This window comes from Pseudonaja textilis, chromosome 5 (genome assembly GCF_049901715.1).
Source record: "Pseudonaja textilis isolate UNSWEBS1 chromosome 5, rPseTex1.2, whole genome shotgun sequence".
NCBI lineage: Eukaryota > Metazoa > Chordata > Lepidosauria > Squamata > Elapidae > Pseudonaja > Pseudonaja textilis.
The window spans coordinates 53,013,360-53,038,841 of NC_141994.1; the positions used below are offsets into that span (position 1 = coordinate 53,013,360).

Below are 25,482 nucleotides of genomic sequence, written 5' to 3' on the forward strand. Positions count from 1 at the left end.
TTTACAGAGTCAGCATCTTGCCCCCAACAATCTGGGTTGGAAAGCTGAAAGGCTGAGTCAACCTTGAGCTGGTCAGGATCAAAGGAATCGAACTCCTGGCAATGTGAGCAGAGTTAGCCTGCAATACTGCATTCTAACCACTGTGCCACCACGGCTCTTCATTTGAAGTTTGCTACAATAAGCTCCATTCTTAACCATGTCTCATCCATAAACTGGGGTATCCTTAACCCAAGGAGTGACTGTACAGCCCTTCTTATGCTCAGTCACTGATGTGTTAATAGAATAACAGAACTGTAAACATAATCTGCAACAATTTGAATTATTATTGTTAACTGTCTTCTGCTTCTAATTGTAGGTGGGTGGTATTTTTATTTATTGCATTAGCTAGGAACTCTATTAAATATGATAATTCAAAGCCTGTTGACCATCAAGGTTGACAGTTCCAAGCTGAATGGCCCTTTGGGATCAATTTTGACATTTTAAACTATAAGTTCTTTGCTATCTGAACAGCTGCTACATTTCTTGAAATGGTGTGGTCTCATAGTAGTTTTATAATACTTAAGGTTAAGCCTAGAAAGATTAGAGACACACTTAGATATGTGAAAACCCAACTAAAAGAACAAAGATGTTATCATCCATGGACAGAATGCATACATTTATTGTTGCTGACTTAGGACAAGACATCTATTTTAAGAAATGGTATTTTTGAGAAGCATGTAATGCATAAAAGAAAGCCAATACAAAGGAATATTCTAAGGATCATACAATCATCTAAACCCAATACAACAGGCCAAGAAATACAGAATTAAAGTGAAATTTAAGCTGTCTTTCTTTCCCGACCTAGGACCATTAGGTTTGCTTGCTAAGATAAATATAGCATCTCTTAAAATAAAATATCCATGTAAAGCCACAAAGCTCCAAATAACATCTGGTTCTTTTGCTAAAGTACCACCCATTCTAGCCAGCTAAATAACCCCAGACTTCCTATATCTTGCTGTTGTTTTTCCATATGTACACATACATGCTGCTTCGGAGAATTATTGCTATATTCAGAAATATATCTCAGAAAGACATTAACATTGTGCAAAATTCTTGTGTATTTACAGAGAAGACTATTTTTGTACAACAGCCTCACCAAAATGATATATTTTATAATATTATTATAAATATTATAAGACAATTTATAAACACATTATTTTTCTGAACTGTCACCTCAGCCAGTGTATATATAATCTCATCTCATACCAAATAATGTTATCTGTATATTTCAACACAAACCTCTCTTTTCAAGCTCTTGATTTTATAAAATAAAATTTAAAAATAGTAATGACCAGATTGAGAGAATCTACAACTGTATTTCAGGACCAAACCTGATTGCCTGTTTTTGCTTCATAATTCCTTTTTGTCCAAATTATGCATTATGATGGAAAATGTGAACATGTTTCTCCAGGGATGGGATCCTACTGGCATCACAACTGGTTCATTGAGTGCGTGCTTTGCTGCGCAGTACTTGCAAAACAACTTCTCCTGCAAGCAATCACCATCTCCTGCTGATGCGCAGCACTCGGCTCTACCACACAGAGCAAATAAGATAAGAATAAAGGACAGCCTAGAGCCTTGGTGGGCGGGTGGGCCTAACCAAAGAAAAGAAGATATCTGGAGAGAACAGATTTGGTGTCAGCTGCTCTTTGGAGCTACCTGTTCTATAGAATTGGGTCGAACCGGTAGAATCCCACCCCTTTGTCTCTCCATAATTCTTAACAAGCTTCTAAGAGCATCTAACAACATGCTGTCATTGTAATGGCCACTTCTGATCATACATTTCCAGAGGGATAGTAGGTCATAGTGTACTGTCATACAATATGTTAGCTCCACAGGATGTTGCATGAAATAATTCATGAGCAGAGTGACACAGGGTTGCAATATTTGCTCATCTAGTATGGCTTTCTTTTGATGTTTTTCTCCATCCTGATTTGAGTGTAGGAAGCCATTTTCAAACATTTTTTTCTCATATGACAGACCTTTCAGAACATTGTTTTCATGTCAGAATAAATCTACCAATTTAGAAATTACTGCACAAGCAGGTTTTTAAATAGATGGAATAAAACAGCTTTCAAGTTCTTTGAGGGCTCACTAATCACTGAGGGAAATGGGTGGTTAAGTAATAGGAAATATAAATAAATATGAACCATCAATCAATCAATCAATCAAAGGCTTAAGTGATTTATCAAATTGCCTAACACCCATCACCTTCCAACCATATTTGAATCTCGTCAAATTGATAGAGAATTGCTCTTTTCTATATGTATAATAACAAAAGAGAGTTTTTATTATGGTAATAACTTCAGTGAAAATCATATGGATGAACCAGTACGATGTCTCAAATATGCAGAAATCAAATGGCTGCATAGACTTTCTCCAATTAAAGTTTCTTGTATCAGTAGAAAGAGACCTATATTCCTGTTCCTATTGACTTCTAAAGGCATAAATGTAGCATTTAAACATGGGAAACTTATGAGCCTTTGAATGGTGTATTAGTAACATTCTGGCCCACATCCCAGTTGCTGGAGTATTGATCACAAATTTTTGGTGACACCCCTGATGTAGCAAGTCAACAGCTTCCCTAGTGTTATAAAATGCTTTAGGAAGACATTGCTTTGATTTCATTGTGTAGAATTGCATGTTTTCATATTTTGGAAGAAACCATAAATAAGTATGAGTCCACCTAGATAATTTTAAGCTTTTAAAGTTCATGATCTTGATTTCAAATCATTTTCCTGAAATGATTTTCATCTATGTTTCTGTTTATTTCATTAACAAATACTTGGATTTTCCCCTCTTTTCCCAGATATTGAAATGGCATGTTTAATAGAGTTTCCCCTCTTTCTTTTGCTCCTCTTCTGGCACAGGCAGGCTTTCCCTACCCCCAAATGATTTCTTTATCAAGAACAAAATGCCGCTGTTTGACTGAATTTTAGATGTGATTAGGATCATGGAAAGATGATGCTTGCAAACGATGGCAAATAAACTTGACTTTGATTATTTATAAGATGTATATAGCTACCCTTCTTATGCAACATGGAGGGAGCTAACAAACAATAAAAATATAAATATCTACACAGAAAACTAATACCCACAATTGCCACACATCCCCCCAAAAACCTTACTGGGCTCCAACCTTACACTTCCCTAGTGTTTATGGGAAAAGCCAGTTCTTGAAGGCTGGAAGAGTAAGTTCTCATGGATCTCAGTGGGTAGAGTTTTCCAAACATAAGAGGCAGCTATCAAGAAGACACTCTACCTACCTACTGTAGGTAGAAACATTTAAGAGAAGGGCCCTGAAGCATGCCCACCTCATCAGGGCTAGTGAAATAGGCAGGAGACTTTGGGAAAAGACATCTTGGCCATTCAGGGCTTTAAAGGTGATCACTTGATTGCACCTGGAAAGAAACTAGAAGCCAATGAAGCTGACAGCAGAAGTATAACATAGACAAATTTCCCGGCACCCATTTTGAGCCAGTTGTAATTTCTGTGTGATCTTCAGCTTGATATGTTGCATATTGCAATAATCCAACCAGGAAGTGACTAGGAATGGGCACAACTGGTGCAAAAATGTGTATCTTTACACATTTTTACAAAGGTCCACTCTAGCCATGGCTGCTATCTCCTCCTCAAGCAGGATATGCCAGTCTAGGAGGACCCCCAAATTGCACACTAGCTCTGTCACGGGAGTGTAACCCCAGAAAATGTCAAAGATCAAATGCCCCCCACAGAACCAGGGGGACTTCCTATCCTCCAGGCATTGGCCAACACTGAGTCAGCACCACTTGATCATCAAGGAAGAGGTTATTGCTTGGTATTATCAGTGTACTGATGGTACTGTAGCCCATTCCATTGGACGAAAACTCCCAGCTTTCTCATGTTGATATTAAAGAGGAGAGGCAAAAGTTCCAAACCTTGAGGCCCCCACATTGTAGGGCTCAATGTCTCAATTCCCACCAACATTGACTTAAAATTGCCATTGAAGGAGAAATGCCATTATAAAGTAGGGCCTCCCCCTAGCCCCCAGAGCCAGGTCAGAAGGCTACCATGATTGATAGTATCATAGGCCACTGGGAATCTATGGTAGAAGAGCAGGATGAACACATCACCTCCATCCTGAGTCCTCACAGGTCACCCATAAGTGTCATCAATATTGTTTCAGTGCTGTAAACCGGTCTGAACCTTGACTGAAGAGGAACCTGATAACCACCTCCATCTAGATAGTGGTGGGACTCCTCTCTGGGGGTGATGAGTCTGCCTACCGAGATGAGGTGGACCGGTTGCTTTCGTGGTGTGGAGACAATAACTTGGTCCTCAACACCAATAAGACCAAGGAGCTTATAGTGGACTATAGAAGGAACAGATCAGACATCCAGCCCTTGCTTATCAATGGAGACCGAGTCGAGCAAGTGACCAGTTTAAAGTTTCTGGGTATTACCATAAAAGAGGACCTGACCTGGGGGGCTCACATTGCAGCACTGGCCAAAAGGGCCCAGCAGAGATTATACTACCTGAGACTTCTCAGAAAACAACAACTGAATGAAAAACTGCTGGTGACCTTCTACCATTGCACCATTGACAATATCTTAACTTACTGCACCTCTGTATGGTTTGTCAATTGCACAGTGGCAGATAGGAAAGCACTCCAGAGGGTTAATGTCATTGCCCAGAAGATCATTGGTTGCCCTCTCCCCTCTTTGGAAGAGCTTTATAGCTCCCGCTGCCTTAAGAAAGTTCAAAACATTCTCAAAGTTCCATCTCATCCCGGGAACCAGTTTTTTGAACTATTACCATCTGGCAGATGGTACAAAATAATAAATACAAGGACAAATAGGCTGAAAAACAGCTTCTATCCCAGGGCAGTAGTTCTGTTGAATTCTACTGTATAGTGTAGTGTTGGTGCAGTGTCGGGGGTTTTCAATTCAATGTGTGGAGTGTGAAGGATGTGTTTTGTGTTTATTTTCATGGTCATGATGTGCACTGAAGATGGTGTTTGATTTCATTGTACGAGGTGCAATGACAATAAAGTAAATTAAACTGAAGCTGAGTGCCTATCATCTGCTCAACAATCTTTCCTATGAAGGGGAAGACAGAAGTTGTCCAATTTGGTTGGGACCAAGAATGGCCTCTAAAGTTGGGTCCATGTGTATTGCCTTGTTGCATAAAGATTGTGACTCTTGGGTTGGATCATTCATCACAGCACCATTCCCTGAGGTGACCCAATGTGAATTGCATGCTGGGTTACATCCTGTCATCATCCTCAAGCAGTGTCAATCATCTCTTACTTGAAATGCTGCTGCCAGTCAGGTGACAATATGAGTGGAAAGGGTCTTGCCCATTCTCAGGAAAAGGACAAAGGGGCAGTGCTTCCTAAAGAGTGAACTTTGACATGTGGAGTTTGGAACTAATTATTTCTGCAAGCAAAGAATGACCTCGGTCACTGAGCTGTAGACCCCTTGCAAAACAGAATGGCAGAGCACACACTTTCCATGCAAAAGATCCCCGGCATTCCAAATCACACGGCTAAATAATTCCTGTGTGAAAGCCTGCAGAATGTATTTGTTTATTTGGTAGGACCACTCACTCCTGAGCAACTCTGGAAATGTACAATATTAAAAACAAATTAACACGAGAAAAGAAAATAGTACAGCTGCTGGTTGTAGACTCATTTTACAATACCATGCCATGAAGGAAAAGATGAAGGAAGAGTGAAAAAACAGAATACCTGTGCTGTTGGAACAAAATTTTCAAAAACATCTCGATTATGGGACTAGACCAGATGCAGTCCAGGAGAAAAATATTCATGAAAGGAATCTGGATGCTGAAGTAACAGGAAGAAATCCATATGAAATAAAGTGAGAGGGAACTCGGGGCAGATAGCTTTCAGAATCAGAATCAGAATAGAGCTGGAAGGGACCTTGGAGGTCTTCTAGTCCAGCCCCCTGCTCAAGCAGGAGATCTCTACCATTTCAGCCAAGTGACTGTCCAGTCTCTTCTTAAAATCCTTGATAAAGCACTCACAATGTCTGAAGGCAAGTTGTTCCATTGGTTAATTGTCCTCACTATTAGAAAGTTTCTTCTCAATTCCAGGTTGCTTCTCTCCTTGATTAGTAACAGTAACAGATTAACAGAGTTGGAAGGGACCTTGTAGGTCATCTAGTCCAACCCCCCTGTCCAAGCAGACCCTATACCATTTCTGACAGATGGCTGTCCAGTCTCTTCTTGAAAGTCTCAAATGATGGCGCTCCCACAACTTCCAAAGGCAAGTTGTTCCGTTAGTTGATTGTTCTCACTGCCAGAAAATTTCTCCTTATTTCTAGGTTGAATCTCTCCTTGATCAGTTTCCATCCAGGTACCTTCCAAAATAGCTTGACCCCTTCCTCTCTATGGCAGCCCCTCAAAAATTGGAACACTGCTATCATGTCTCCCCGGGTCCTGCTCTTCTGAGAGATTCAAAGGGAAAATTAAACAAAGAAGAAAGCAGGAAACAGAGAATGGGAAAGGTCAAACAGGCAGACCTGGCACAAGAAAAAGAGTGAGCACTGCAAGGGCAGAATCTGACTGATAACAATCCAATCTGGGTGATGAAGTGTTGAATTTAAAAGGATGCACTCTGTGGAAAATAATCATCAATGTTTAGTTTCACAATTTCTAGTTTAGGTCTAGGAACAGAACTCTAAGCACATATTTTCCATTGCTTTGAGATTCAGACTGTCTGATATAAAATGCTGACCCCATGGCTGTATTCTAAAGCAGGGGAGAGAAGAGACTCAGACACAATTCTCACAGCTGTCACTGCCAAGTTGCCAGATCATTGTGCCACCACCCATCCTGCTTTGCCTTGCTTCACTGAAGCCCATGAGAGCAGCTCCGGAGGAAACAGGATGTGAAAATGCTCTCTGTTTGCACCCTCTCATACAACAAAAGCAGTCTGGTGAACTGAGCTTAATAAGCTGGTTTTGCAGATGAACATGCTGAGGCTGCTCTTTTATTCAGAAGATCCTGGTGCTCATCTTTAAAGGATGTCTTTTAAGTCAAAAGAATACCTTTAGAACACCAACCAACTATCTCAGAAGCTAGAATAAATGAAAAGGCTGGGAGTGGTTTGATTGGCTTCCGAGTGAATGTTTGATGATTTTATACAGTTGATCCTTACACAATGCACCATATTGGGCTAGAAGGATCAAGGGCAGGCACAAACAGCCTCAGGCCAGTTCGGTTTGTTACAATAACAATGCAATTCGAACCCCTTTACTCATTGAGAAATGGCTTGCTCTCTGTTCATTGGAGGTGCAGGTAGAAAAAGACACCTGGTTTAAACCATGGGACTGCTATATAAGGTCTGAGGTTTATAATTGGCAATTGCTGCTGTTCTACTGTCTGCAGCAAAATTAGCTTATAAAAGTACCATGTCATTGATTGAAGGAGCTCTCCTGGCATTTGAGTTCAAATAATTGTCTAGATTGAAGCTTAGATAAAAATTTATGTGGTCTAAAAGATATTTTCTAGCCTTTTTAAAAAGCTCTCCTTACCCTATATGCACGATATGTAGTTCCACTGATACTTCTTTGATATGAAGGTGGCTACAGAGGCTATTGTCAGTTATAGCATGGATCACAATTCCACAATTTCATTGTGTTAAACATACTTCACTCCATCTTCCTACCCCATCTCCCTACCCCTCCATGGTTCTAGGAGATATCTGCTAAAATGTATCAGAACCCCACAATGCAAGACAATCACTCCTCATGGGTTTGTGATATGTGTGGGTAGAAGATGAAATATGTTTGGTTATCCAACTACAGTCTCACGGCACACTTCCTGAATTCAGTCTGAGAGGAAGCCTTGGGAATAATCCCTAAAGCTCAATCCCGCTCAGTTCCCACTGGGGGTTAGAAAGATACTATGGATGATAGTATGGAAAATGAAGTTGCAGTACCATATCCTGTCCAACATATCCAGGTTGCAACTGCCTTTTCCAGAAATTAAATATTTAACACTGGCCTATTTTTGGGCAATTGATTCAAGAGAAGGATTTCACCCTATAAATATCTTTTTATTGCCTCTTTTAGTATTTTTTTTTTAGTATTTAGTATTTATTTGATTTGTCAATCGCTTACAAGATACAGGTATAAGAATAAATATAGTTTTCAATACATGAGACAGATACTTATAAGAAAAATAAAAAAACAATAGGACAGGGACAGTAGGCACGATTGGTGAGCTTTTGCACACCCCCTACAGGCCTCTTAGGAAGCGGGTGAGGTCAAAAGTAGACAGTCTAAGGTTAAAGTTTTTGGGGTTTGGGGAAGAAACCACAGAGTCAGGTAGAGTATTCCAGACATTGACTACTCTGCTGCTGAAGTTGTGTTTTCTCCAGTCAAGTTTGGTGCAGTTAACCTTGAGTTTGAATCTATTGTGTGCTCTTGTATTGTTATGATTAAAGCTGAAGTATTCATTTGCATGTAGGACATTGCAATGTATGATTTTATGTTCTGTCTCACCTGTGGCCACGAGGTGAGAGTCCAAATGTCCAAAGGAAAAAATACAAACAGGCAATATCAGGAACAACAGAGTTAACTTTCCTTTGGCTGAATTCATCGTTGGCAGTTTTCCCAGAAGCTGTCTGCAAATTCTGATAATGAGCAGAACTATAAATCAGAGACGAACGGCAAACAGAAATACTTTGTCCAAACTGCAGACTCAAATTAACAAGTTTGACCCGAATGGGGATTCAAAGCTAACACACCTCCTTATATTCCCTGCGGGGTGTGTCGATCTCTTTCCTCAGTCCCTGATTTGATGTCTCCTTCCAGTTTGTGCTTGACGTTTCTGCTTACATCTGTTCCTGGCATCAAACCAACATTCTTCGGTTTGATCTTCATCCAAGGACTCTGGCACATTCTCCTGATTATCTGCCGACACCTGAGGTATAACTAATAAGGAAGGTCCTGGAGAGGATGAGGATTCCGAAACTTCCAGCAAAGCAGGTTCAAACCCCAATGCCCTATTTTCCTCTTCCTCTTGGCTCACGTCTGTATCTCCCATCAAAGCAGGCTCAAATCCCAATGCCAAATCTTCCGCATCACTCAAGCCTGTGTCTTCTGACATAGCAGGCTCAAACCTCCTAGTCACAACAATTTTATATACTATATTTAGATCGGACCGGAGGCGGCATAGTTCTAGGTTTTCTGGTCTAGAGTTTCAAGTCTGGTGGCATAAGGTATTCTGCAACGAGTAGAGGAGCAGAGAACTCTTCTTGTGAAATATTTCTGGACTTTTTCAATTGTGTTAATATCAGATACATGATATGGGTTCCAGACTGATGAGCTGTATTCAAGTATAGGTCTAGCAAATATTTTGTATGCTCTAGTTAGTAGTGTGATATTACCAGAGAAGAAGCTACGTAGAATTAGATTAACAACTCTTAATGCCTTTTTGGCTATGTAGTTACAGTGGGCTCTAGCACTTAGATCATTTGAGATGAGTATTTTAAGGTCCTTGACAAAGTTTGGATCCTCAGCAAGGTCTTGACTATTTAGCTTGTATTTTATTTTCTGATTTTTTCTGCCAATATGTAAGACAGAGCATTTATTTGTTGAGATTTGAAGTTGCTATTTGATTGACCATTCTGATACATAGTCAAGGTCTTTTTGGAGGGTAGTAGTATGTGGTGTTGAATAGTTTTACATCATCAGCAAAGAGAATGCAGTTGCTCTTAATATGATCACAGAGGTCATTTATGTAGAGTATGAAGAGAGTTGGTCTTAAAACACTACTTTGGGGGACACCACTGTTGACAGGTACAGAATTTGATAGGATGCTCCCAATTTTGACCATTTGTTGTCTCTTTGACAGGAATGCTTTTATCCAGTTATGTAGGTGTCCAGAAATAATATAAGATTTTAGTTTTAGGAGTAGTTTGTCGTGTACCACTGAATCAAAGGCTTTACAGAAGTCTAAGTAGATTGCGTCTATTGCTTTGCCCTGATCGAGTTGTGTAGTCCATATGTTTTTGCAGTGTAAGAGTTGCAGATTACAGGATATTTTTTTTCTGAAACCAAATTGTTTATTAGAGAGTAGGTTGTTTGTCTCTAAGTGGAGGATAATGGATTGGATAATAATTGATTCCATGACTTTACAGGTGACACAGCATAAGGAGATTGGTCTGTAATTTATAGCTAGCTGGGATCTCCCTTTTTGAAGATGGGGATGACCGTGGCTTGTGACCATAGTTTTGGCAAGGAGCTGGTCCTGAAAGTTTTTTCAAAGATTATGCTTAGAGGTTCAGCTATGGCAGTGGATAGCTTTTTTAAGAAGTAGGCACATATTCCATCCAGTCCAATAGAAAGGGATTGTTTTAGATTGCACAGTGCTTTTTCAACAATGTCTTCTGTAAAATCGATATGTATTAGATCATTGTAGTTTTCTGTGGTTTGACTCGGAAGTACTGGGCTTGATCCATTGCTGTTTACAAATTACTGAGCCAAAGAATGCGTTAAAGAGGTTTGCTTTGATGGTGTCGTTGTTGCAGTCTTTGCCATTAGGTCCTTTCAGGGGTGGGATGGACCTTGAGTCTTTTAGTTTGTTGTTTACAAATTTGTAGAAAGCACAGGTGGAATTTGTGTGTAGAAGGTTTTCCTCTTGTTTAATGTGATAATCAGTGCATTCAGTTTTTATCTGGTGGCATAGATTTTTGTATCGGCTTTTGAAGTTGGCAACGTGACCAGATTTGTTTTTTCACCAAAGTGATCTCTTTTTGGATTGAAGCTTCCTTATTGTTATGGGTAATCTGTTTTTCCTGGTTTGGGGAGTTGTTATTGGTACATATGGTTTGATGGCTCTTTTGATTTCTAGTAAGAATTTGTTGTAATGGTCTTCAACAGTATTGCATCCAGTGAATAGAAATTGCCAATCAAGGGAAGAGAAATCGTTGAGTGTAAGAACCTAGCTGCCTTTTTTGAAGCTAGAATTGGGGATTTTGTCGTTGTGATGATTTTTGTGTGGACATATATTGAGACAAAAGTCAACCATGTTGTTCATGGAAACAATCATGTTTCCAACCCTGTTGGAAAAGGGTTATTTAATTTGTATTCCATAAATTGAATTCAAACTATTGCAGAAGATGAGATTGAGGCAGTTATTAAGCCTAGTATTGTTGGTTACTAGTTGTTCCAGTCCCATATTTGTTACACCATTGTAGAAGGTTGCATGTATGGGTTCAGTTGTACATTCATTGATTGGATTCTCTATGGTCTCTATTATAAAACTCTATTTCATTTGCTTGGATTTTAGAACAGAACACTTTAGATGAGAAATATCATTTTTCATGCTTGCTAAGAGTAGAATTACATCTTATCTCGGCTAATAGGGTTTTCTGAAACAATGTTTGCTAAAGTACAATTATATATGAGGAAAGATTGCAAATCCCAGTGTCTCCTAGACCAATGGTCTTCAAACTTGGCAAGTTTAAGACTTGTGGACTTCACTCACAGAATTCCTGAGCTAACATGACTGGAGGAGGAATTCTGGGAGTTGCAGTCCACAAGTCTTAAAGCTGTCAAGTTTTAAGACCCCTATCCTAGACTATATGAATTACAGTATCGGGAAAGAAATTCAGAGTAAGATGACAAGTGACATAATATACTTATATGAATATTTGCTGCAATTAAAGTATATTTAATTTTTAAAAATGTTACTGGTGGAAGACTATAAAACAGCTAAAAAGAAAGCTTAGTATATATTCCTTTAGACAAAGGACTAAAAAGTTTGGAGTGTTCTGTTTAGTAAAAAAATGACTAGGAAATAATATAAGCTATTTAAAAATTATAGTTAAGTTTAAAGAAATAGAGATTTTGAATATATATTGGTGATGCAATATAGAACAAAGAATTCTGAACATATGCGAAGTGTCCATCACTCCATGAAACAATATTAGAAATAATTTATTTAGTGATCTTAAAGGTTCAGTTGCTTTTCCTTGGTAGATGATCTAGGCCAGGGCTATCAAACTCCCAGCCCATGGGCCAGATGTGTTATGCACTGGCCACACCCACACCTGGTTTAGGAAAGGGGGGGAAAGTCCCCAGACATCCTGTGATGCCACCGTGAGATGTGAGTTTGACACCTCTGATCTAGGCTGAGTTTGATTCACCATTAAAGTGAAGAAGTAAATTTGAGTAACTCTTCCACCTTGTTCCTTTTTGGTTGGTCTACTCTACAAGCCTAAATATTAGTCCATTCCAAAAGTGTGAGATTAGTTCTTGATAAAGAAGAACTGAATCATTTCACCTTTCCTTTAGACTGTCAAGTCTAGCCTCACTTCCTTTGCTGATATCCCAGGCTAATAGATATTTCTCCTTTTCTTTCTCATTGTAGCACAATTATAGATGGTTTGAGTGTGTTTGTGTAGATGCTGGAAAGGATGAGTGTCTTCAGCTAGCTCAGGGTTGTGTACAGAAGCAATTGTAAAGAAGGAAGGAGCAAGCTAAAATAAACACAACAACCCTTCAGATGAAAGGTGGTGTTTTTATCTTATCACATCCATTAAAATTCCAGTCCAGCAAAGGAGAAAGCACAAGCAGGACTAGGAACCTCTTAGAATTTTCAGGCATCATTTAGGAGAGCAAACAGCTTGTGCTCTGTTCATTTTTCTTCCACTGGTTTGCTATTGTCCAGAAGGGTGTGGAGTTATTACTTTAGAATAAAGGGAAATCTACAGTCTGTGGGTTGTAATTCTGGGAACTTGGTTAGACAGAATGATTGATTGAAGTAAGGTCATCTGTTACAACTGTGAGAGCAGTCCTGCTCAGTTTAGCAGGGCCAATCAAGAAATTTTGCTGTTTGAGCAAAGGATATCTCCTCCCATATAAAAACAAATTGTTTGGCAATTGAATCAATCTTTGAGAATTGCAATGAGGCAGCAAACTCAACCACTCTAAAGGTTTAGACAGATCTATTAGCTTGTTGCTGCCCCAACCATCTATTTACATAGGACAGTTGCTTTGCATTAGGGAGGGCCAGCCCGGTATATTTTCAATTGTGTGTAAGCTTTTCTCTACTGCTCTCTGTCATCCTTGTTATTTCTCTATTTTTCTTGTTAAGAAAGAAGGAGAGAAATGGAAGGATGGGACAGGGTTTCTTTTGGAAAAAGTTACTTGTAACAGTAGACTTCCAAATGACAGAAAGTGGTGCGCAGTGATGTTTTCCATCACCATGAGGCAGAAATTTTATATCCATGGATTCAAGATTAATAACAAATATGCAGAGATATCAAGATCTGTAAGGGAGAAGCTAAAACAAATCAGCTAATGAAAGACTGGGGAAATGAGCAAATAATTTTGTTGAAGATTTACAAATATTTTATTTAGCTCCACAGATAATCTTGATCTTCATTGTGTTTTAATCTATTTAGTTAATCATTTTACTTCAACACACCTTATGGAACTATACAATAAGAACAAACTAATGTCATTGAAGCATATTGGAAAATAATGAAAACAGCAATAGCAATAGCACTTAGACTTATATACCACTTTATATTGCTTTACAGCAAGCGGTTTACAGAGTCAGCATATTGCCCCCAACAATTTGGGTCCTCATAGCTAATAACTATCCAAATGAAACGGAAAATGTACAAAGGCCACATAAAAGCCAATATAAATGATAGTGGATTTCAGAAATCATGGATTTAGAGCATTCCACATTAAAAACCTAATGATGTCTGCTACTTTCATGATCATTGATGATAGGCAGGTGTTAGCAATAGCAATAGCACTTAGGCTTATATATTCCGCTTCAAAGTGCTTTACAGCCCTCTCTAAGCGGTTTACAGAATCAGCATATTGCCCCCAACAATCTGGGTCCTCATTTTACTGATCTCGGAAGGATGGAAAGCTGAGTCAACCTTGAGCCAATGAGAATCCAACTTCCAAACTGCTAGCAGCCGGCAGTCAGCAGAAGTAGCCTGCAGTACTGCATTCTAACCACTGTGCCACCACAGCTCTTTTAAGACTCATTATGAGGAATATGACGGAGGGTGAGTTTAAATGATTTGGGTTCAAACCAGCAAGTCTTTAAATGTCAAAATGAATATTTCACATTTGATCTCCCACCACACCAACCCACTATGAACTTAGTTGGCACAGTCTTGGTGTAATAGAATCAGCATGTAGGGTTACACAGCTACATTTGGTATGGATGAAATTTCGAAATTGTCTTAAAGGTAGTAGCATCTGGGCTAGATGTAAACAGTGAAATCATACTAGACATGGGAATGGCAATATGACTACAGAGAATCTAAGATATTATTCAGTCCCTGTCAGAAATAATACATTTTGGGATTTTGGTGGTGTTAATGTTTTTCTTCTTTGTTTCATGGTGTCCTACTCTGCAACAGCGCTGTAAATAAATTGGCATTAGCACAGCTAAATGCATTACTTCCCCAGCATAAAGGTTTGAATACCGTGCCCATCAAAGAAACTAGCATGAAAAATGTATAGTCCAACACATGTAGAAAATGGCAAATTGAAGGCTGTGATATAGTGAGTTAATCTACAGCTGAATAAGGGAAAAAAGAGAGAAATGTATGATTCCATATCAATTTGAAAAACAATCCTGAGCTTGCTTTTTTTTTCACTGATGACCTCTTTTGGCATTCTATGAGATGTCTAGGCACACTGTGACTAGATCAGAAGGACTGTATACTCTGTAATTTCTTATCTGTTCTCACACCATAGCTTAGAATCATGAAAACATACAGTTGAAAGAGATCTTGGATGTGTTCTAGTCCAACTCCCTGCCCAGTACAGGAGTCCACATACCATTCTGGATTAAGGGCTAACAAGTCTAATCTTGAAACACACCAGTGATGGAGAAACCACAACTTCAGAAGGTAGGTTCTCACAGTCAGGAAATTCCTTTTTAGCTCAAGTTTGCATCTCCCACTGTAAAGCTTCCACACATTCAGTTCTTATCTTACCTTCAGGTGCTTAGGAAGAATAAACCTACCCCTATCTAACAGACTATTCTTCTACACTCACTACAGTCAGTTTCTTTGGAGATTTTCTCTATTGTTAGGGTGTTGTGATTCCAAAAAAGTGCACAAGAAGAATATTGTAGAGTAAGTTCAGGAGCAGGATTTGGGGGAAGGTAGAAAGGCAGGTTGGCTTGCACTAAACATTCATGGGCTTATGTTTATTTAAGTGTCAGAAAAAGCATAGCGTAATGGGTCACAGATGTTCAAAAGAAGATATCTATGGGCATTGGGAATGCTTTTTGCAAATGTTATTGGGTTAGGTGCATTCTGATGCAAGTGCATTTGGAAATGGAAGCAGCTAGCTATTTTAATGCAACACCCAAGTCCCCAAGGGACATTTAATAATATGAATGGGATTCATAATGGAAAAGCAAAATTACTTGAAGGGAAGCCGTGCCAGCTGGCACCCCTCATCTACCCTTGAAGATTGAAGAATAGGCTCTGCACAGGTCCAGCCTTGTCTCAAGGACAGTAAGTCCCTCCAGGCTTCTTTCTAAACAGGGTGATGTCACTATAGCTAAGTCTAAACCTGATTTAAATTGTTGGAGATGACTGATAGACATAATCATAAAGAGAGTTAGCTGTTAATGAAAACCAGTGGATGCACTTAAAGAGGCAGAGCAATTACCCAGCACAAAGATTCTTGTATTGCAGAGGAAGTTTACAAGCAGCTGGTTTGATAATGGCTTTCTTTTTTCAAAAATAAATGCTTTCTAAATGCACCACCAGATGGTATTTTAATGGGGCTTTGATTTCGAGAGCTGGTAAATACATTATAGATACAAACATTTATCAGAAGGTAATTTTTTTTTTAATTCTTGAATCATTGATATAGGCAGCCCCCAAGACTTTGTGCAAAGGCTCCTGACTGGTTATCAGTGGTCCCTGACAATGCCTGATGGTTCCTTGTACTTTTTCACTGCTGTCTTTAGCCTTGTTACTGTTTAAAACAAACTTAATAGCAAAATTCTTTTATGCCACTTGAATGTGATGCAACACCTGGAAAAATACAGCATACTTCACATAATCCTCCAAAGAAAGAATGAAGGAAAATGAGGTCAGGGCAGAAGAAAAACACCATGGCTTCAAAATCTAAGGACCGGTTTGGACAAAACTCAGCAGCACTTTTTCGTGTGGCTGTTGATAAAAATAGGATTGCCAACATGATCGCCAACATCTAATGATGGATCTGGCACAAGAAGAAGAAGATTCCACTATTTATATAATGTTTATCTCACCTTTTTCACCATTAAAACTGATCCCAGGTGGTGCAATTGAATATAACATGTCATGCAGACATCTTGTGCCAGGACCCTTGGAAAAGAGATCAATATATGTGGCCTAGAGATTTGAACTACTAGTTTGTTCTTAATAAGTGAGAAAGGCTGAGTACTGCTGTTTTTTTTTTAATCTTCATATCAGTGAAGGAGAAATAGGGAGCTTACCTTAAAAAGGGTGCTGGGCGTTCTCATATTGTGTGCTGCAGCAACTGTTTATTCTTTGTCCACATCTACACTTGGAAAAGATGTAAAATTAGACATACAAGAGGTGCATATGAGAAGCATAAAAGAATTGGAGTGGTTCACTTGCCTGACAGTCCAAGGGATTCCTTACTCTTCAGTTTTGGTTTCTGTGGGAACGCTCTGGCATCATTGGGAGCTGTCAGTTTCCATAGATATGGTGGAGGTTGGGAAGGGGCAAAGAATCAAAAATCCAAAAGGCCATGCCTCCTCAGTCCTGGACTACGCCCTGGATTGACAGTAGGAAAGAAAATTGATTTCACTGACTAGACGAACACTTTGTGCTGGCTTAAAGCACAGACATCCAAATACTATTCCTTTTTCTTTCCAGCTTCTGAACTACGTGGCTTTGAGGGGTGCTTGATGCTCTGTGTGCCAGCAGTGCTGATTTACCTAGTTTAGGTAATGAAACATCTGCAAGAAAACAACCAAACTCAGAGAGCACCAAGGACTCCTCATTTTAACCCTGAGCTACAAAATTTATCCTTTATTAGCTGCATGACTCTAACAAAACTCTTGTCATAAAGGGCCGCATTTTTCTTTAGGGTTACATGCTCTTGATGCTTTCTCCTTTTTTGATACTAGGTCTCTATATTTAATTTGCTCTCCCTTCACATATTGCAGCCTCGCAAGAGTGAACCAGGTAAAATTGAGTATTACCACTTTATAAGATATATTCTCAATAAATTACTCATTCCTGTTCTTTCTAAATGATTAGAAACCTCTTCCCTCTTTGTGTCAAAAATGATGGTCCCTGAATCATTAACTCCTATCTCTAAACTCTTTCAGTTAACATTTCAGTTAACTTTAGGATAAATGCTCTAATGGTGACACCCATCAAGAGGAGCATTTTCTCCACAGAGATGAATAAGGAAAAACTAGAATTGCTTCCTGCACTGCAGATTTTCCACTGCCTGTATAGTTGGACTAAATGGACTTTAACATCTCTCTAAAACATCTTTCTGAAACTTGCCATAGAAGCTGGCCTGCAGAGGAATACTCCCAGGGACCTGGGAATTGTTCCTATGCCATATTTTGGATCTTGCTTTTGCCTCTCTGCAGATGAGAAACCGTTGCCAAAAGGAAATAGGAAAAGGGTGGGATTTTCATTTTAAATTTCCTGAACTTCAATCCCTGTCAAATGTAAGGACATTGGAGATGTGGTGCTTCTCGAAAGGGGAAATATAAATAATGATTTTGTATTTTATTACTTATACTGGGATATGCTGTAGAATGTTTAAAAGAACACACACCCAAAACAACACCAATCTCACAGAACTAAGGTGGGGTTGGAGGATGAAGAATTGAATTTATTTAAATATGAGCATAATTCTCGGGCGTATAAATCTTCAGACGAGGTGGAAAGGTGGAAAAACAAAGCCACTTCCTTTCCATATATCATTAAATCAAGGTTTAGGACAAAAGAATTGAAAGGAAATGAAAACTATTAGCCAACTACAGCACCTTCTTAGTTGATTGGAAATTAAGGTACAGGATACGTTTCTCACGCATATCAAGTTGTGTAAATGTTTGACAAGTTCAGTGGATTTCCTTGCCTCCATAGCCTTCTGCAACCTTCCAGATACAGTACGTGGGATTACAACTCCTATTTCTTCCCCAGAAAGTACACTTAATGGCTAGGCAGCCTTGAAAAATTAGTCCCAGCGCATCAACGTGGGAGATGTTTATTACTAAACATTAGTAGTTACAATTATTACTAAAGGCAGTGTATGCTTGGACACTGTCATCACCCAGTTCCCAGTGGGTTTGATACTACAGCTGGAAAAAAAGGAACAGCAGAGTAGAAGAATAGAAACAATATTGGAGCCATCATTACCCCTTGATTCCCATCTTATTGTTAGCCAAAACATTTTTATAATCTTTATCCCTGACAGGAAGATTAGTGATACTTCATTTCTAAATTTTTGCTACTGACTTATTTATATTTTTAAAAAGTGTTTTTTATACTTAAAAATAAATTCCAAACTGGGAACACATAATGATAAATTAAAAGCCATCAGAACAATAGCTTCTTAAAAATTAAAAATAATGCACTTAAAGCCACGAACATCTTTAAAATACCAAGATAAAACAGCAATCTCTTCCCCATGTCCCCATAGTGATAAACAGAAGTGCTGGGACTGAAATATCCAAAATTGTCCAACTTCAGATTGATGGTTGAATTTTGAGAGTTGCAGTTTTACTCCTCATGGCATGGATAAAGCTCTTCAGTAAGATTCCCATATCATACCCAGGGGTGGGATTCAATTTTTTTTAACAACCGGTTCTGTGGGCGTGGCTTAGTTGGTGGGTGTGGCTTGGTGGTCATGTGACTGGCTGGGTGTGGCCAACTCAACATCACTCACATCGAGGCATGCATCTCCTCACCTGGCCTCTCATGACTGTGGGGATGCTGCAACAGTCGTAAGTGTGAAAAACAGTCAAAAGTCACTTTTTTCAGTGCCATTGTAACTTTGAATGGTCACTCCACACAAGCAAAGTAGCAGCAAAGGAGGTGAAAAAAAAAACTCCAGAGAAGTTCCTGAGACAGGAAGTCTAATCCTGCCAAGAATGTAGTAAGGGTTAATGGAGAGGCAGTTTCTGTAAGGAACACCAGAATGTTTCTTTCCTGCCTTCCTTACAGGATTAGGCCAGTAATTTCTTCTAACAACCGGTTCTCTGAACTGCTTAGAATGTTAACAACTGGTTCTAGCGAATAGGTGCAAACCTGTAGAATCCCACCCCTGATCATACCTGAGAAAGAGTATGTGTATGTAGGTAATGCTCGACTTACAACCAGAACTGAACCCAAAATTTCTGTTGTTAAGCAAGACATTTGTTAAGTGAGTTTTGTCCCATTTCATTACCTTTCTTGCCACCATTGTTAAGTGAATTGCTGCAGTTGTTAATTAAGTAACATGGTTGTTAAGTGAATCTGGCTGGTGAGAAGGTTGCGAAAGGTGATCACATGACCACAGGACACTGCAACCGTCATAAATACGAACCAGTTGCCAAGCATCTGAATTTTGATCACGTGATCATGGGGATGCCACAAAGGTAACTGTGAAAAACAGTCATAAGTCACTTTTTTTCAGTCAGTGCCATTGTAACTTTGAATGGTCACTAAATGAATTGTTGTAAATTGAGGACTACCTGTATATTTGTGCCTTTGATTCAGTGTTGAGTTCTGGCAAGTACCTGAACTGATCCCTGAAGTTTTCTTTTTCTAAGATTTCAGAAGTGATTTGCCATTGCCTGCTTTCTAGGGCTGGGAGAGAGTGACTGGCCCAAGGTTATGCTTAATGTAGGATTCAGAGGTGGTATTCAGCAGATTCTGACCAGTTCTAGAGAACCAGTAGCAGAAATTTTGAGTAGTTCAGGAAACCGGCAAATACCACCTCTGACTGGAGATTTTACAGTAGCTTCCCCTGCCACGCCCACCAAGCCACGCCCACAGAACCGGTAGTAAAAAAATTTGAATCCCACTCATGGTCTCTCAGTTTCTAGCCTGAAGCCTTAATCGATGCACCAAACTGGTTCTCAATATAGTGAAAAAGAACCAAGGGAAGGAAATAAGGTAGGTTTTGGTTACCACATTCAATCTCAGAAAAACTGTTCTACTTGTTTTGAGTATCTGAATCAGATAACATTTGATTTGGATCATCAAAACATGTGCGGAAAGCATCCACAAATCTATCTTGATTTAATACTTCAAATTAGTCTAAACCTTGTTGGATATTTGTGATTATAAATAAGATCTGCCCCAGATTGAGTTCTAAACCTTATGATTATATGAAATTCTCTTCCTCTATATATTAGAGGGAATGGGATATTTCTTCTCCCTTCCCATTCTCTGAATGACAGATTACCCAAATTCAGATTATCATCTTTTCCTGAATATACTTCTATATATACTTCTGTCTTCTGACCTAATATGAGCTTTACATTGCTATGATATGCAAATATATTAGGCAATAGGTTCTATTGAACTCAATCACACATTCTTCAGTTGATTTGAACAGGAGTATAGATTAATAATTTAGTCTATCAGGATTGTAGACTGCTGTCTACACGAAGCCAAGCAAACCAGACGCAATCTGGCATGTGAAAATATTCTCCTCTGATCTAAACAATCTGAGATATGCCAATTAGGTCAGTTCACTTTAAAAAGTTGCATGGGGGGGTAAGGGCAAATAATTTTCTCAGTTCCAAGGACTGAGCAGGTATTATTACTATTACTACTATCATTACTATTATACACAAAAAACAACAGTGTATACAGCAAACAAGATAACTATGCTGGGTTTCGTATCACAAATCACTAGTCAAACACTTCCCAAGCGTTTAGGACTGCGTGATATATCAGAGGATTATGCGAGCAGATCCCAATAAGGTTTATATTATTATTATTATTATTATTATTATTATTATTATTATTATTATTATTATTATTATTATTATTATTGTTGTTGTTGTTGTTGTTGTTGTTGTCATCGTTGTTATTATCAACAGAATGTAACAACATGTAGCAACAGAATCCTACTTATCCTTGAGTATATTATTTGTTCTTCCAGAATCAGAGGAGTACATGGGAATCCGGGCAAATGGCCCTGAACACCAATTTTAAACAGAGCTAAATCACTGATGAAAGCAAATGGAATATTCTATTTGTGGATAGAATCAGGCTTCCATTTCCTAGAACCACAAGGGAAATGACTAAAGGTACATTATCCTCCATGTAATTTAAACACAGTTTTGCATTACCACTAGCTATTATTTTAAAGTTAATCCTACAGTTGCTAGTATGTACATTTGCTCCTAAAAATTGTTTTTTTCCCCCTTTCCAAAGGACATTAGCAAATTGCAGTATGCACATAGAAAAAGAGAGAAAGAAATATGCACAAAAGAAAATTTCTTAGGTTGCCTAAAGCAACAAGGTAGTTTTCCTAATGCTCTCCAGATACGTTGGTCTTCAGCTTCCATAATCCCCAACCATTGTTGAATTATCTCTTGGTATAGTGTTACTTTTGCATAATGTCTTTACCAGCTTTGTGGTTTTATTCTGGAGGGAAACATGCAGTTCAAGACATCAATTGAGCATATAATTTACATGCAACCCCTGAAAACTGCAAGCCTTTCCTTCCAAGTGGCAATTTTTAAAGTGGTAGGCAAGAGAGTAATGGGAGAGTTAATTATATAAAACTACGTGTAAATTAAACATAGCCAAACTGTTTCTGGCAGTGGCTTCTCTCACCAGCATCTCAAAGGCTAAATTGTGGTCCTTCTGTTAGAAAGAGATATGACTGTCTAGTTTTAAAGAATAAATGCTGACAGAAGATTACAAGCTAAGAAATTACAATACTATGTACTCACAAAAATTACAGTTCTTTGCCATTATAACAAGATAATTTTCCTCTGCTTGTTGAGCAAATTTGATACTGCAGCCAGTAAGCTCTCTGTACTGAAACTGACCTCTAAATACCTTTAAAATATTGCCTCATTGGGCCTTATGTTCAGATCTTCCAAAGGTCTGAAGAAGGGTGGTTATTTGGAAGAAATCCTTTGGCCAAATAAGTTCCAAATTTATATAAAAAAGCTATATTAAGCAAGGAGTCCACATTCTTCAGCCATCTCTAGCAAATTAGAATAAAGTACTATAAGTTATATCTGAGACTGGATCTGCCACATTTTATCTGATAAAAAAAAGAAGAGAAACAGAAGAGGCAAGAGAAGTTTGCAGTTCTTTAAAATAATTCAGGTGACAGAAATGTTATTCAAAGAATGGCGCAAAGCAACTCAAACACCATCATTTGGAATGAAGTGAATCCTGCCTTTTTAAAAAGCAAGTCTTGAACAACTAATGGCTGAATTTAAAAATATTTGGAAATCAAATTGCCAAAAATTTGGTGATCACTTATTTTTTTAAGATCATTTTGAAAAACAATGATATAATAACAGCAGTTACCTAGGAAAAACAGAAGGTCTGCCACATTTCTTGCATGTGAATTACAGAGCCAGTGTCACTGGTTAACATCAAACTATGAACACCAAGATACGCATGTCAGCCATAGCTACAATCTGCAGATAGAAGTACAATGAATCCTTGGAAACAGATAAAACTCTATTGTGCTCTCAACAGCCCACACAATAAATTGAAACAAAAGTCAGATTGGCATGGGTCAGTTTTCCAGTGCGCTCCCTGACCAAGAAATATCTTGTGCTTCTAAGAATTGCAATTAGACCAAAATTGAATGTGAAGAATTCAATGGGAAGTAGAGGTGGTATTCAGCAGGTTCTGACCAGTTCTGGAGAACCGGTAGTAGAAATTTTGAGTAGTTCAGAGAACCAGCAAATACCACCTCTGACTGGAGATTTTACAGTATCCTTCCCCTGCCACACCCACCAAGCCACGTCCACTGAACCGTTAGTAAAAAAATTGAATCCCACCACTGATGGGAAGCAAAAATAAATGGAGAGATACCATTGTCTACTTACTGTAGTATACTTCTCACACCCTATCAAACAAAGACAAGCAATTATTCTTATATTATACGATTGTTTTCAAACTTCTGAAGATCCAGTGTACAGAAGACACAACAGACATAACGTAACAGAATAACAGAGTTGGAAGGGACTTTGGAGGTCTTTTGCTTCAAGCCCCTGCTCAGGCAGGAAACCCTATAACTGTGATGGCGAACCTATGGCACGCATGCCACAAGTGGCGCACTCAGCCATTTGTGCTGGCATGTGAGTTGCAGGCAAACTTACCTCACTATGCATGCGCATGTCTCACAGCTGATTTTTTTTCTGGTTAGTTTGAGGCCTTTTTTGGCCTCCCAGAGATTTGGAAAAAGCCTCTGCAAGGCTTTTCAGGCCAAACTATAGGCCTGTTTCATCACTTCCTTTAATACCGGAAGTGATGAAATGGGCCTATAATTCATCCTGAAAAGTCTTGCAGAGGACTTTTCCAAGCCTCTGGGAGGCTGAAAAAGGCCTCAAACCAACCGAAAAAGCAAATCAGATGTGAGGCACAGTACAGGTAAATGGGTGGGAGGGGAGGATTGTGCATGCATGCACAGGGGGCATGGGGGGTGCGCATTGTATACTGGGTGCTGGTGCATGTGCAAGTTTTGGCACAGAAGCCCAAAAAGGTTAGCCACCACTGCTCTATAACAATTCAGACAAATGGTTGTCCAATCGCTTCTTTAAAATGTCCAGTGTTGGACCACCTACATCTTCTGTAGGTAAGTCATTCCACTGCTTAATAGTTCTGTTTCAGAATGAGGATACAGCCACCAAATTTTAAATAAATAACAGTGGAGAAAATTGTTAGAGTCAGTTTGGTCTTAGTGGCTAAGGCTAGAAACCAGGAGATTTTGAATTCTAGTCCTGCCTTAGGCATGAAACTTAGCTGGGTGCTTTGGACCAGCCTCTCTCTGGTCCACCCCAACTCTCCTCACAGGGTTGTCATTGTGGGGAAATTAGAAAGAAGGAATATAGAACATGTTTGCCACCTTAAGTTATTTATAAAAATAATAAAGATGGGATGCAAAATATCTAAAGAAATAACAATGGGCTTTCCTTCATTAAAAACAAATCTTTTTCAGAAAAAAGTTAGCCTCAAGGATTTTAAAGCTATGAAACCACATATAGTATATCATCAAAACAAGCCTTCTTGAGGTTGGATAAAACTCTTATTGCAATTTAGTAGTTAGGGATAGCTTATAAGATTTTTGTTTGAAATGCTACAGCTATTAAAATGTTAAACAACCCACATGGAATTTGTACTGTTAGATACTTTTATGAGTGCCATCTCTGTTGACTTTAAAGAGGCTTTTAAAAATATCTCACAGAAATTCCACTGGTATATTCTTTCAAGATTCTGATGGGGAATGAATTGACATTCATTTGGTCTGGTTTTTTTTACAAAATAATCCAGTTCTTATTTTCTTAACCTACATGTGAATTAAAATTCACCTAATAAAATTTAATGAAATGCAACTGAAAAGCAACTGAAAAATGCAACAGTACCATTTATTATTCAAAAGAAGTGATAAAATTAATATATAAGGATAGAAGATGAATTAAATGTATTCTATTTAGGAAAATATGCAAGTGTAGATGCTAATTTTGTCTTGACATTTATTGCAGGGAATTCACAAATTTGACCAAAGGAAACAGCAAGTGCAAATTCAATGCAAATAATTTCTGGGTCAACTTGCAAATCTGACTCCAAAGTAGTAAAAACCAACCAACCAAAGTTCAGATAAACATATTCTTGCATCACTTCAAAAGGGAATTTGCAAGTTCTTGAAAGAAATTACTTAGAATCTAGAAAGAAGGACTTTTTCAGAAAGCCAGGTCTGAGATATCATACAGAGGGGTTTTTTTTTTCCCACCTTTCCTTTTCTACTAGTATCATCCCAAAATCTGGAAAAGCTGAGAAGGAACACTAGAACAGAAAAAATGGATCAGAACTAACTGGCTACAATTTAATCAGAAACTGTTTGAGATTCATGAATGATTAGTAAAGGGTCTGATATAGATAAATTGTTTGAATCCATCTATGCAAAAAGTGACCCATGTCACCAGGATGGTGAGCTAGAGATATCTCAACACTGAATGAGATTATGTTATTGATTACGAAGGTTAACCATAAAGAATACATTTGTTGTACATTTAGGCAAGAAAAACCAAATGTACAAGAATAGCTTAGGTGAAACTTGGCTCAATAGCAGTAACTGTGAAAGAGATGTTAGAATCCTAGTAGACAAGCACATATAAGCCAATGCAATCCTAGGCTGCATTAACATAGGGATAGAATCACGATCACTAATAGTAATGAAGTATTAGTACTGCTTTATTGGGCCTTGGTAAGACCAC

General features: G+C 38.5%; 1 long non-coding RNA gene across 2 annotated transcripts in view; it reads right to left on the bottom strand.

Annotated features, from left to right (window-relative positions):
• LOC148125653 (uncharacterized) overlaps positions 1–25,482 on the bottom strand; it is a 50,370-nt gene that overhangs the window by 16,140 nt on the left and 8,748 nt on the right. The window contains exons 2-4 of one of the 2 annotated variants that reach the window (XR_015743908.1): positions 22,565–22,677; positions 16,675–16,828; positions 16,525–16,594 (exon numbers count right to left, since the gene is read on the bottom strand). This is a non-coding gene — a long non-coding RNA (uncharacterized LOC148125653). The remainder of the gene's footprint in view (positions 1–16,524; positions 16,595–16,674; positions 16,829–22,564; positions 22,678–25,482) is intronic. The other variant, XR_015743907.1, reaches the window with a different exon arrangement.